This window comes from Zalophus californianus, chromosome X, assembly GCF_009762305.2.
Source record: "Zalophus californianus isolate mZalCal1 chromosome X, mZalCal1.pri.v2, whole genome shotgun sequence".
NCBI lineage: Eukaryota > Metazoa > Chordata > Mammalia > Carnivora > Otariidae > Zalophus > Zalophus californianus.
This window is the reverse complement of record NC_045612.1, coordinates 48,167,629-48,180,731: the sequence shown is the minus strand read 5'-3', so window position 1 is coordinate 48,180,731 and position 13,103 is coordinate 48,167,629. Positions and strand designations below refer to the sequence as shown.

At 42.5% G+C, this 13,103-nt stretch overlaps 1 protein-coding gene across 3 annotated transcripts in view; it reads right to left on the bottom strand.

Moving 5' to 3' along the window:
* Positions 1-11,918, bottom strand: part of SYTL4 (synaptotagmin like 4) — a 65,237-nt gene extending 53,319 nt beyond the window's left edge. For all 3 annotated transcript variants that reach the window (XR_003522561.1, XM_027607910.2, XM_027607911.1), the window contains exon 1: positions 11,779-11,918. The gene's annotated coding sequence lies outside the window, so the exon portion shown is untranslated. The remainder of the gene's footprint in view (positions 1-11,778) is intronic.
* Positions 11,919-13,103: the final 1,185 nt, after the last annotated feature.

Genomic DNA, 13,103 nt, shown 5'->3' with positions numbered 1-13,103 from the left:
ATGGAATGCTCTTCCATTTCTTTGTGTCCTCTTCAATTTCTTTCATAAGTGTTCTACAGTTTTCAGAGCACAGATCTTTCACCTTTTTAGTTAGGTTTATTCCTAGATATCTTATGGTTTTTGGTGCAATTGCAAATGGGATCGATTCCTTGATTTCTTTTTCTGCTGCTTCATTATTGGTGTATAGAAATGCAACAGATTTCTGCTCATTGATTTTATATACTGCAACTTTGCTGAACTCATGTATTACTTCTAGCAAATTTTTATGGAGTCTTCCAGGGTTTCTACATAGAGTATCATGTTGTCTGCAAATAGTGAAAGTTTGATTTCTTCCTTGCCAATTTGGATGCCTTTTATTTCTTTTTGTTGTCTGATTGCTGAGGCTAAGATTTCTAGTACTACATTAAATAGTAATGGTGAGAGTGGACATCCTTGTCTTCTTCCTGATAGTAGGGGAAAGGCTCTCAATTTTTCCCCATTGAGAATATTAGCTGTGGGTCTTTTGTATATGGCCTTTATGATGTTGAGGTATGTTCCATTTAGCCCTACTTTGTTGAGGGTTTTCAAGAAAGGATGCTGGGTATTTGGTCAAATGCTTTTTCTGTATCTATTGACAGGATCATATGGTTCTTACCCTTTTATTAATGTGGTGTATCACGTTGATTGATTTGCGAATATTGAGCCACCCTCTACAGCCCAGGAATAAATCCCATGTGATCATGGTAAATAATTCTTTCAATGTACTGTTGAATTCAATTTGCTAGTATTTTATTGAGAATTTTTTTGCAACCATGTTCAACAGGGATATTGGCCTGTAATTCTCCTTTATAGTGGGGTCTTTGTCTAGTTTTGGAATCAAGGTAATGCTGGCTTCATAGAATGAATTTGGAAGTTTTCCTTCCACTTCCATTTTTTGGAACAGTTTGAGAAAAATAGGCATTAACTCTCCTTTAAATGGCTGGTATAATTTCCCTAGGAGTCCATCCCAGGACTTTTGTGTGTTGGGAGATTTTTTTATTGCCGATTCAATTTCTTTGCTGGTTATGGGTCTCTTCAAATTTTTTATTTTTTCCTGTTTCAGCTTTGGCAGTTTGTTGGTTTCTGGGAATTTGTCCATTTCTTCCAGGTTGCCCAGTTTGTTGGCATATAATTTTTCATCGTTTTCTCTTATAATTGTGTTTCTCTGGTGTTGGTTGTGATCTCCCCCTTTCATTCATGGTTTTATTTATTTGGATCCTTTCTCTTTTCTTTTTGATAAGTCTGGTAGTGGTTCATCAATTTTATTAATTATTTTGAAGAACCAGCTCTTAGTTTGTTAATCCATTCTACTAGGTTTTTTTGTTTGTTTCTATATCATTTATTTCTGCTCTAATCTTTATTATTTCCATTCTTCTGCTGGCTTTAGGCTTTATTTGCTGTTCCTTTTCTAGCTCCTTTAGGTTTAAGCTTAGGTTGTGTATTGGAGACTTTTCCTGTTTCTTGAGGTAGGCCTGTATTGGTATATACTTCCCTCTTAGGACTGCCTTTGCTGTATCCCAAAATTTGGATGATCGTGTTTTCATTCATTTGCTTCCATGTATTTTTTAATTTCTTCTTTCACATCCTGGTTAACTGATTCATTCCTTAGTAGGATGTTCTTTAAATTCCATGTATTTGAGGTCTTCGCAAAGTTTTTCTTGTTGTTGACTTCAAGTTTCAAAGCGCTGTGGTCTCAAAATATGCACGCTATGATCTCAATCTTTTTGTTTGTGTTGAGGGCTGATTTGTGACCCAGTAAGTGATCTATTCTGGAGACTTTTCCACATACACTTGAAAAGAATGTGTATTCTGCTGCTTTAGGATGAAATGTTCTGAATATATCTGTTAAGTCCATTTGGCCCAGTGTGTCATTCAAAGCCATTGTTTCCTTGTCGATTTTCTGCATAGATGATCTATCCATTGCTGTAAGTGGGGTGTTAAAGTCCCCTCTATTATTATATTATTATCAATGAGTTTCTTTGTTATTAGTTGATTTATATATTTGGGTACTCCCAAGTTGGGGGCATAAATATTTACAATTGTTAGATCTTCTTGATGGATAATCCCCTTAATTATGATATAATGCCCTTCTTCAACTCTTTTTACAGGCTTTGTTCTAAAATCTAGTTTGTCTGACATAAGTATGGCTACTCTGGCTTTCTTTTGACATCCATTAGAGTAACAGATGGTTCTCCATCCCCTCGCTTTCAATCTGCAGGTGTCTTTAGGTCTAAAACGAGTCTCTTGGAGGCAGCATATAGATGGATCTTGTTTTTTGTCCATTTTGATACCCTATGTCTTTTGATTGGAGCATTTTGTCCATTTCCATTCAGAGTGATTATTGAAAGATATAAATTTAGTGCCTTGTATTACCCGTAAAGTTGGTGTTTCTGGTGATGTTCTCTGGTCCTTTCTAGTCTTTGCTGCTTTGCTGTTTTTTTTTTTTTTTTTCCTCCCCTCAAAGAGTTCCCCTTAAAATTTCTTGCAGGGCTGGTTTAGTGGTCATGAACTTCTTTAGTTTTTGTCTGTCTGGGAAACTCTATCTTTCCTTCTATTCCGAATGACAGCCTTGCTGGGTAAGAATTCTTGGCTGCCTATTTTTCCCATTCAGCACATCAAACATTTTCTGCACTCTCTTCTGGCCTGCCAAGTTTCTGCGGACGATATGTCTTCCCTTGTAGGTTAAGGACTATTTTTCCCTTCCTGCTTTTAGGATTCCTTCCTTGTCTGTGTATTTTGTGAATTTGAATATGATATGCCTTGGCAATGGTTGGCTTTTGTTGAATTTAATGGGAGTTCTCTGTGCTTCTTGGATTTTGAGGTCTGTGTCCTTCCCCAGATTAGGGAAGTTTTCAGCTATAATTTTTTTTGAATAAACCATCTGCCCCCTTTTCTCTCTCTTCATCTTCTGGGACTCCTATGATATGAATGTTATTATGTTTTAAGAAGTTGCTGAGTTCCCTAAGTCTACTTTCTTGATCCATTACTTTTCTTTCCCTCTTCTTTTTTTATAAAGATTTTATTTATTTATTTGTGAGAGAGGTACCAAGAGAGAGCATGAGCAGGGGGGAGAGGGAGAAGCAGATTCCCCACTGAGCAGGGAGCCCAACATGGGGCTCGATCCCATGACCCTGAGATCATGACCTGAGCTTAAGGCAGATGCTTAACCGACTTAACCACCCAGGCACCCCTTTTTCCTTCTTTTCAGATTCGCTGTTTCCCATAATTTTATCTTCTCTATCACTGATGCACTCCTCTGATTGGTCCGCCCTCATTTTTATGGCCTCCACCTGGGATTGCATCTTGGGTATAGCATTTTTAATTTTGGCCTAACTAGATTTTAGTTCTTTTATTTCTGCAGCAAGGGATTCTCTAGTGTCTTCTATGCTTTATTCAAGCCCAGCTAGTATCCTTATAATCATTGTTTTAAATTCTAGTTCAGACATCTTACTTATATCTGTATTGATTCAATCCCTGGCTGTGAGTTCTACTTCCCATTCTTTCTTTTGGGGTGAATTTCTCTGTCTCATCATTTCGTCCAAAAAAGAAAAGAAGAAAAACAAAACAAAACAAAAAACAAGGAATAGGAAAACAAACACAAAAAAAACAAAAAAACCTATATCCTGGGTGTGTTTTGGCCTGCTTGTTAATAAGAATCTCGATCCCAAAATAAATAAATAAATAATAATAAAATGAAAGTAAATAAAAAATAAAATTACATATGAAGTATATATAAATAAAATTTTTTAAAAATTAATAAAAATTTTAAAAAGGAAAAAAATTATAAAATAAATGAAAATAATAAAGAATAAAAGGAAACTAGATCCTGTTTTCCCTTAGAGCTAAAGCTTTGCAGTAGTCTATGATCAGTAAATTTGTTGCAAGCAAGTTGTTCGTGCTGGTCTTCTGGGGGAAGGGCTTGTTGTACTGATTCTCAGGTGGAATTGCACTAGTGGAAATGTACCTCCAGGATGCAGGGGTGGGGGACTTGCTGTAAGTACCTCCAGCCTCCACTAGGTGGCACTGTTTTGCTCCCTGAAGGCTTTCAGCGCCGACTGGTGGGATGAATATGGTGGTGCCCAGCTCTCTAGCCCTGGAGCTGAAAGTTCTTGCCCCCCATCTTCAATGAGCCCTCAACAGAAGAGCAACCAATCACTCTTGTGTCCCTGATTTCTGTCAGAACCCTGCATTCACCCTGCCTGTGTCTGAGCTTTTTTATCTCAGGCAGGCCTGCGACTGAGTTTCAAAACTCCGAATTTTAGGGACTCCCATGGGGTGGACACACACTGTTCCTCTGGGGGAGTGTCTCACCATGCTTTTGCCATTTGCCAGCCTATTACAGGAAAGTAGTTACAGGACTTCACAGCAGTTCACAGTTTATGGCAAAACAGAACAGAAAGCCAGCACCACGGCTCAGCCAGCGTCCCTGCTCCTAAGCCTGGGAACAGTGCAGCACTTAAGCACTACCCAGTCTTCTTGCAACCCAGGGGATGCTCAGACCACAGTGTCACACCTGGGATTCCACCCCACTTTGCCACCTGAGCGCCTTTAAGCCAGGCACATCCCCCACTGTAGGAGACGTCTAAAAGTTCAGATTTTGCGCTCTGCTGCTTATAATACTTTGCAGTAGCCTCCATAAGCAAGCTCCCTCTCCGCCACTGTATCCACAGCTATATCTCCCCCAATTCAATTCTCCGCATCTCCTACCTTCCAAAAGGTGGTCGCTTTTCTACTGGTAGACTTGCAGTTTTTGTTCTCTCAGACCTCCAATTTATTTCTTGGGTGTTCAGAATGATTTGATAATTATCTACCTGTATTTGAGGGATGAGACAGGCTTAGGGTCCCCCTAATCCTCTGTCATCTTAACTCCTCCTTCCACACATACATTTGAAAACACCAATGTTACTGCTAAAAAAAAAAGAGATAGTTCTATTTTTACTGATATTGCAGGCTTGCCACAAATATTAAGTAAAAATCCATTGCAAAACATATACATTATGATTCCATTTGTATTTTTAACAAATAAGTACAGACATGATGGATGGATGGATGGATGGATGGATGGGAAGAAGGAAATATTTTATACAGGCATGGAAATGTCTGGAAAGAGATACAAATTTAATATTGTTACCTCTGGGGAATGGAATGTGGAAGGAGAACAGAAGACTTATGTATTATTTTTGTTGAGCCAAGTAATAAAAATGTAGTCAGATCCCTAGTCACACCAAAGTTTCTAAAGTAGATAAGAAAGAAATTCAGAAGAAATCAAAAGGGAATGGCCAGAGACTGGGTAAAATACATTTCAGAGTTTCCAGAGCGAAGGGAGGAGAGAGAGAGAAGGGTGATTAATGGGTTCAAATATGGAAAAGAGATCTACTAAAAACAAGGAGAATTAAGTATGTTAACAGAAAATGAGCATGAACAGATAATTCTTGAAGGAAGAAGATCAATCAGATGGCCAATAGATGTAAAAAAGAAAAACTTTCACTCTTACTGGTAATGAAAATGTTTTCATGCATGCCTATCAATTCAGCAAAATTTTTAAAAGACAGTATCCACTTTTAAAAAGGGAAGAGGTAAGAGGTACTCTCATACTTTGCTGGCAAATGTAAATTGGTAAAACCTGTTAGAGAAAGCAATGCGACAATGTGATTTCTAAAAAATTAAACTTCATTGAACTTATCACAATTGTGATGAAATCACTACTTTTGTGATACATTAACACATACCTCTCCTGCTGAAGTAAGTTCCATGAAGAAAAGGCCATGGTCTTCTTCTCCACTATATCTCAAGTACTTCACCTAGAAACTGGCACATTGTAGGCCCTCAGTAAATCAACCCACACTTTCTGGTAAGTTGCAAACCATAGTTTAAGGACACTGATACTAAAGCTATTCTGATGCCTGAATTAATAGAGCTACAAACAACAAACAGTACAAGATGCCATGAAAATTTTCCATCTCTTAAGAATTACTCAAGTTCAAAGTAGTAGAATTAGTCACAGATATGGGTTCCACAGGGTTCCACCATTTCAACTATTCCACCAGCACGCACTGTCCAATCTCCTGCCCTCTTATATTTCTGTCACAGCTACCCAGAAAAATCCCCAAACCAGATCATCGACACCCTGTTTCTACACCTGGACTGATGAGTGCTGCTGGAGAGAATGGATACAGGATTCTGTGACTTGGGGTGGAGACAAATTCAAGTTATCCAAGCCTTTCTTGGCTCACTATGATGTGGCAATTTGGATGACAGGCCTCAAAAAGCTCCTCTTTTCATCCCTCTCAAATGCTATCCCAATCCCTCAGCCCTTGCATCAGATGGGACCTTCCTCACAATCTTGTCCTTCCACAGTTCCTTTCTTCTCCAAAGCTTCAATCAATCCTGCCCCTTTCCCTCCTGTCTCAATGGAAGAGCAAACTCCCTTTCTCTAAGGCCAGTCTTTTCACCTTTTTCACTCTGGAGCCCCCACCCTTCTGCTTCCTCAGCAACTATGTATCATCAAGTTCTATGCCATCTCCATATAAATGGGCTCATCTCCTATATTTAAAACTAAAAAAAATTAACAAGATGGTCTTGTTCCTTGTGCCCAACTGTCTATAAGAAACCCCCTTTCCTTTCCATTGTAGCCAAGCCTCTTCAAAGTGTATATATCATATTCCTTATCAGGCCTTCTTCATGCTCACTCCCCAATCCTCTACAATCCCCCTTCTCTCCTGCTGCACTGATGCTGTCATTGACCTCCTAATTGCCAAATCTAATGAACATGTTTTTCAAAATGTTTTATAGTGTGTTTTATCTGATTATAAGAGGGGTACACAGCATGAACAAAGTTATGACATATGACAAGAACAAAAAACTTGCACTGTGCAACAGGCAATGAATAAATATCCCTCATAAACACAGTACTCTTACAAACAAATTAAATATATAACCCAAAAGAAAAATGTGCAAAGGATCTTAAAGAGCAAGTCTCAGGAAAAATGCAAATAGCTAACACACGTGAAGAACTACCCAGCTTTACTAGTAATAAGAGAAACGCAAGTTAAATCAGTTAGATACTATTTTTCACCTATCAGACTGGCAAAAATTAGAAGGATTGTCCACCCTCAGCAAGGGCATGCAGAAAAGCACTCTCTGATGAGAGTGTAAACCTTCCTGGATGTCACTCTGACAAAAGCTGGGATCACATTTTTTAATGTAAGTATCCTCTGACCCAACAATTCTACTAGAAAGCTATCCTACAGAAATATTTGTGTGGGTATATCCATATCTACATCCATTGTGGGCACTCGGTAAAGATGTTTGTTGCAGCCTTGTGTTGCTTGGACTAGGGTAACAGGAGGAGATATGTGGCAGAATATATGACACAGCTGGAAGATCAGGTCAATAAGACTTGCTGATGAATTGGGATGTGGAGAGGTGAGAGAAGGGGAGGAATCAGGGAGACCCCAGGTTCTTGGCTTGAGCAACTAAATGGATGATGGTGCCATTTTATTGAGATAGGGAAGGCTGAGGGAAAGGGCCAGAGACCTGAGAAGAATCAGGAGTCCTGTTTTGGCCATGTCACATTTGATATCTATTGGACATACATCCAAGTAGAGCTGTCAAATAGGCCATTGGATATATGAGGCTGCAGCTTAGAAGAAAGGCTTGGGTCAGACACACAAATGTGGGAATGGTGAGTGTATAGATAGATGGTATTTAAAGCCATGGGGCTGGAGGAGTGCTTCTAGGAAGATTTGGGATGGAAAAAAGTACATGGACTGAGCCCTAGGTCACTCCAATGTCCAGAGGTTGAGGAGATAAATTTAGTAGAAGAGGAGGCTGAGCAGAAGTTTTTCAATACAAACTTGAGTTTTAAAGAAGTTAACATACATCAGATGGCAGGAAATCCCATACTTACCACCATTTCAAGGGCCCAACTCCTTCCAAGCTTATCTTTTAAGGAATTCTAGGGGTTTTTTTCCTGTCTTTTTAAAATTCTATTTATTTATTTGAGAGGGAGAGAGTGAGAGAGAGCACGAGTGGGGCGAGGGGCAGAGGGAGAAGCAGACTCCCTGCTGAGCAGGGAGCCCCATACAGCTTGATCCTGGGACTCCAGGATCATGACCTGTGCAGAAGGCAGACACTTAACCGACTGAGCCACCCAGGCACCCCCTTTTTTTTCTTTCTGAATATTTCAAACCACATTTAAACACAATCATATTTTTTTTCTTTTTTATTCCATAGTGGTTTCCTCACACCACATAATTCTCCTCCTAGTATAAAACTAAACCAGTCAAGTACTAAACACAATAGCACTCAACAGTGGCTTTTCCATAAAGCTTATAATCCAATAACCCCCTGCCCAAAAAGCTAAGGAAAATGTGAGGCCAGAAGCCGAACTTGTGCCACCTTAGATTCTTTTGGGCTCTTCATTTCCCTGTTACACAGCAACTTTCTCCAGCTTCTTACTGAGCCTGCCAAATGCCTGACAAGCCTGAAGAGCCTGACAATCCACATCCTCTCCTCTTAGTGCAAATCCCCCTTCCTACCAACAAGAAGCACGGCCTCTTTCCATTTTCACTTTAGAAGTTTCCATTCAGAGACCCGTGCCTTAAAAAGAGAGAGAGAGAGAGAGAGAGAGGAAGTACTTCCAACTAGGTCAAAGTTGGCATCAGAAATGCAATGCAGTCTCAAAGCAAAACTCAGCAGAAGGAAAGCTGTATGGGAATTGAGCCTGGGGTAGGGTGACAGACTAGGGATACTTCCTTTCAGGTCCAGGAGAACACAAAAGAGTGCCAGTTCCTAGAGTGGTGACGTCATTCATTGATTCATTTCACAAATATTAGTTAGCCACCTATGATGTGCCAGGCTCTGTTATGGGTGCTGGGGTCTTCTACTGGTAAATAAAACAGAAATCCCTGCCCATATGTAACTTACATTACAGCGGGGCGGGGGAGGGATAGGCAATAAGAAAGAAAAATGAAAAAAAAATACACAATATGTTACATTAGAGTAATAAGGTAGGTAAGGGGCATATAGAATGTTCAGGGATGGGGTTGCGAGTTTAAATAGTGTGGTTAAAAAAATAAAATAAAATAAATAATAAATAAATAGTATGGTTAGGGAGGGCCTCGATGAAGTGACATTTAAGTACTAACTCCTAGCCTTCGGATTTCACGGGCCTCAGGAAGCTGTTTTGTGGCCTTCAATTCTACTACCACCAGCCCTCAGGCCCTTAAATTAGGCCTGGTATCTCCAGCCTAGCACAAATATTTGTTAATCTCGCTCGTACCTAAGAGAAAGGGAGCTCCAAGATCCAGACCTTGCCCTTAAAAGAGTTTACAGCCTTCCAGGTGGAAAAACAACTAAGAGAGACGTTAAGGGCTTTCCTGGTAAACAAAGTGCTTTAGGACAGGATAGCTGGTAAATGTGGCTTGGGGTAAGGAATTGTGTGTTCACTAAGGTTGTCCCAAAGAAGAGGCCCTGAGAGCTCAATCTTGAGAGGTGAATAGGAGTCAATGGCAGGAGAATGGGTTTGGGAGTCTGGTTCGCTTTTCAGGAAAAATAAACAGTTGTAGCAAAGGCCCAGAGATGGGATCAGTGAGGATATTTTCTCTTCTGCTCTGTCGCGGCCAAAGATACTCCATCCACCCCACGATAAAACAAGCACACACTCACCCTCGGGCTCTCTGGGCTGGCTGCTGGGAAATCCTTATCACTTACCACACCCTCATCTCTTCCCTAGCCAGCCGGGAAGGAAGAAGTTGAGTCAGACACACATCCCTAGAATCCAGGGTTACCCTCTCTTAATTTTGGGACAATTACTACCAAGCTGAGAGCCCCAGAGGCTTTATTCAGCAGGGTACACTCAGGGCGGTGTGCTTACCATAATAATGTGGCAATTGGCCCCCTGTGATGTGGTGAAGAGGGTAAGCTAATCAGTGAGGTAAGTGGTCCCAAGTCTCTGCAGCGCATCTGAAATGGAGTCAAGGACCAAAACTCATGTTTCAGCTTGGAAGGGAAAATTTTAATCACTTAGTCCTCCCTTGTGAGCTATTTATTCAGTGTTCCTAAAATCTAAGACAGCAGAAGTGGTGGGACAGGGGATAGGAACACAAGCTCTGCCCAGTTCAGCCCCTCATCAGTTGGGTGATTGGGGGCAAGGCGCTTAAGCTCTGAGTTTCCTTTCCATAAAAATATGGTTATAACTGTAGTGCCTACCACATAGAGTTATCATGAGGGTTATATGAGATAACTATGTAAAGAACTTATTATCATAGTACATGGCTCAATAGATCTTAACAACCGTTATTAGTAGCATTAACGGCGAGAGCTCAGAGAGCATCAACCAGAATGCCACATACACTCACTGACCAATTATCCCAGGATAGGCCTCCAAGCTCCATTTCACTGCTCTGACCTAAAGTGAGGCATCTAAAATTGTGTTACCAGAAATGTTATCCCCTGCCAGAAGTCTCACAAGCCAAGCTGGTGGTCTTTTTCTACTTGGATTTCCAGCAGGCATTAAAAAAACAAACTACAATTACAACAAAAAACTTCATCCAGGGGTCTCAACTTTGTTGCATTAAACATCGTCCTCTCCACAACCCAGTGGAGTAAACACATGAGGTTATTAACACCTTAATATCAATGGGTTTATGAGGAGTGGGGGTGGGGAGCTGAAAGAACAGAAAAGAAGCCAGTTAAAAATAGAAGGTCCAGGATGCAATGAAGATTAATTTGTCACAAACGCACAAGGTCTAGGGTTAACCCTGCCAAAAGCAATATTCCGGAATGCTAGATCCTCTGGTCCTGAAGAAGCAGGGTACTTACTGGGGGAAGAAAATCTTGGTTAATGACAAACAGATCACCTATTCGTTCACCAGAATTATAACCAAACGTTTTCACCGCACAAAACAAAACAAACAAACAAAAAACACCCAACCATCTCATTCAACTTTGGGGGGCTGGAGGGACATGTTTTCTGGCTCTTTACAAACCATCACTGGGGATAAGAGCATTCTGTGCCCCTTCTGAAGGCTCTGGGGACCCTCTTCCAGGAGCAAACCTCCGGCGCCTGCTTGAAGGGTGGCAAGATAAAGCAGTTCAACACCAGAGCACACAGCTGGGTCCCCAGCCCCAAGTGCAGGGGGAGCCCACTGAGGCAGGACTCACAGCCAGCGGGCCTCCAGCCTTTACCTTTGGCTGACCTACGGAGGCCAGAGAAGCTGACGCCGCGAGGTCCGAGGTCCGGAAGCAGTGCGAGGCTGAGACCCCCGCGCGACGGCCAAGTGCAGAGAGAGAAGCCACCGAAAAGGTGACTCGACGTCTCTGAGAGTGCAGTTCCCGCTCGGAGCTCGGCCCCACCCGCCCCCAGGGCCAGCTCCGGAGGGGCTCCAGCTGGGGCTGGCGGGAAAAGCGGAGCCACTCTGTGTTGAGGCGAGACCCCGAGGAGGCAGAGCCCAGAGGGGTACAGAGCCCGTTAGCGACCAGTGGGCCAGGGAAGGGGCCAGAAGAGGCCCGAGGGCACGCAAACTGGTGGGGAGGGACCGCCCCAAGCAGACAGGAGTCAAAGCGTGGGGGCTGCGGTCCAGGGAGGCCGACAAGGGAGAGGGGACAGGCGGTCAGACAGGGAGAAGGAAAGACTGGGAGAGTGGGTGCGGGGGTAGAGAAGGACGCGGGTCCCTGAGATAGGTGTGGGGGGCGCTTAGGGGCCCAGGGGGAGCCCGGGACCGAGGGCGAAGGGGCGGCCGCTGGCCGCGGACATACCTGTCACCTGCAACAGGTGCCGCGAGAGGGTGAGAGGTCCCAGTGCGGGATTCAAGGGAGGGTCTCCGGCTCCGAGAAGACGGCAACCCTGCTCAGGCGGCCGGCCCTACTCACCCTCCCGGGAGGCGGAAAAAGCTACAACTTTCCCTGGAGCGGGGAGGAGCTGGACTCTTAAAGGGGCCGCACAGCTCTCCGGGCCCCTTAGTAGGGAGCCGCGCCACCCGAATGGGTGCTCTGAGAGCCAAAGACTTAAGTCACTGGAGGGATGCCCTCCCGGGTTAGGAAACGGAGCTTAAGGGCTGAGGATAGGGGTCTAAGACTGGACGTGGCCCCCTTTTCACTTCCATCTGTGGTCACTCAGATGATAAATCTCCTGCCTCTTCCGCTTAGCGGAGCCAGAAGTGTGTACTTATAAGATGAAGACTCTAGGCCATATGATTTGGGAAGATAAAATAAGATACCATTCTGATCCTTTAACTTTCAGGCAAATAAAAGTGTCTGTCTAGGGGCGCCTGGGTGGAGCAGTCGTTAAGCATCTGCCTTCGGCTCAGGTCATGATGGGGGGGGTCCTGGGATCGAGCCCCACATCGGGCTCCCTGCTCAGTGGGAAGCCTGCTTCTCCCTCTCCCACTCCCCCTGCTTGTGTTGCCTCTCTCACTGTGTTTCTCTCTGTCAAATAAATAAATAAAATCTAAAAAAAAAGTGTCTAAAATAGAAACGTTTGGGGCAAAGGACATAGACTAAATTCACACACAGACACAAATGTTTAAAACATTGAACTCACTAGTTAATCAAGTAAGAACAATAATGAGATTCTTTGGCAAAGTTTTTGTTTGTTTTATTCACATTTGATGACAAAAACAAAGCTCTTTCATAATTGCTCGCAGGAGTGCATGCTGCTTAAAAAACCCTTTTAGAAGGCATGTGACCAATATATATCATTAGGCTTTAAAATGTTTATATCTACCCAGTAATTGCAGATTCCTGTCCCCCTCTCTCCCTCCCTCCCTCTCCTTCCCTTCTTCTCATCAGCCATTAACCATGCTCAATTAAACATGCCCAAGTCTGCCATCTTAAAAAAAAAGTCCTCCCTACAAACTAGGTACTTCTCTAGATCCTCTTTATGGGCAAATCTATTGAAAATGTACTTTGCAAGTACATTTGCAATCTCTATTCTCTTCTTCTCACTTACCAATTTGGCGTCCTTCCCCAACACTCCACTGAAACTGTGCTCAACAAAATACCCAACCAATGAATGACCCCCATGTCAATAAATCTATGTAAATAAATAAAATAAAGGGGACATTTTTAATCATTATCTTGCT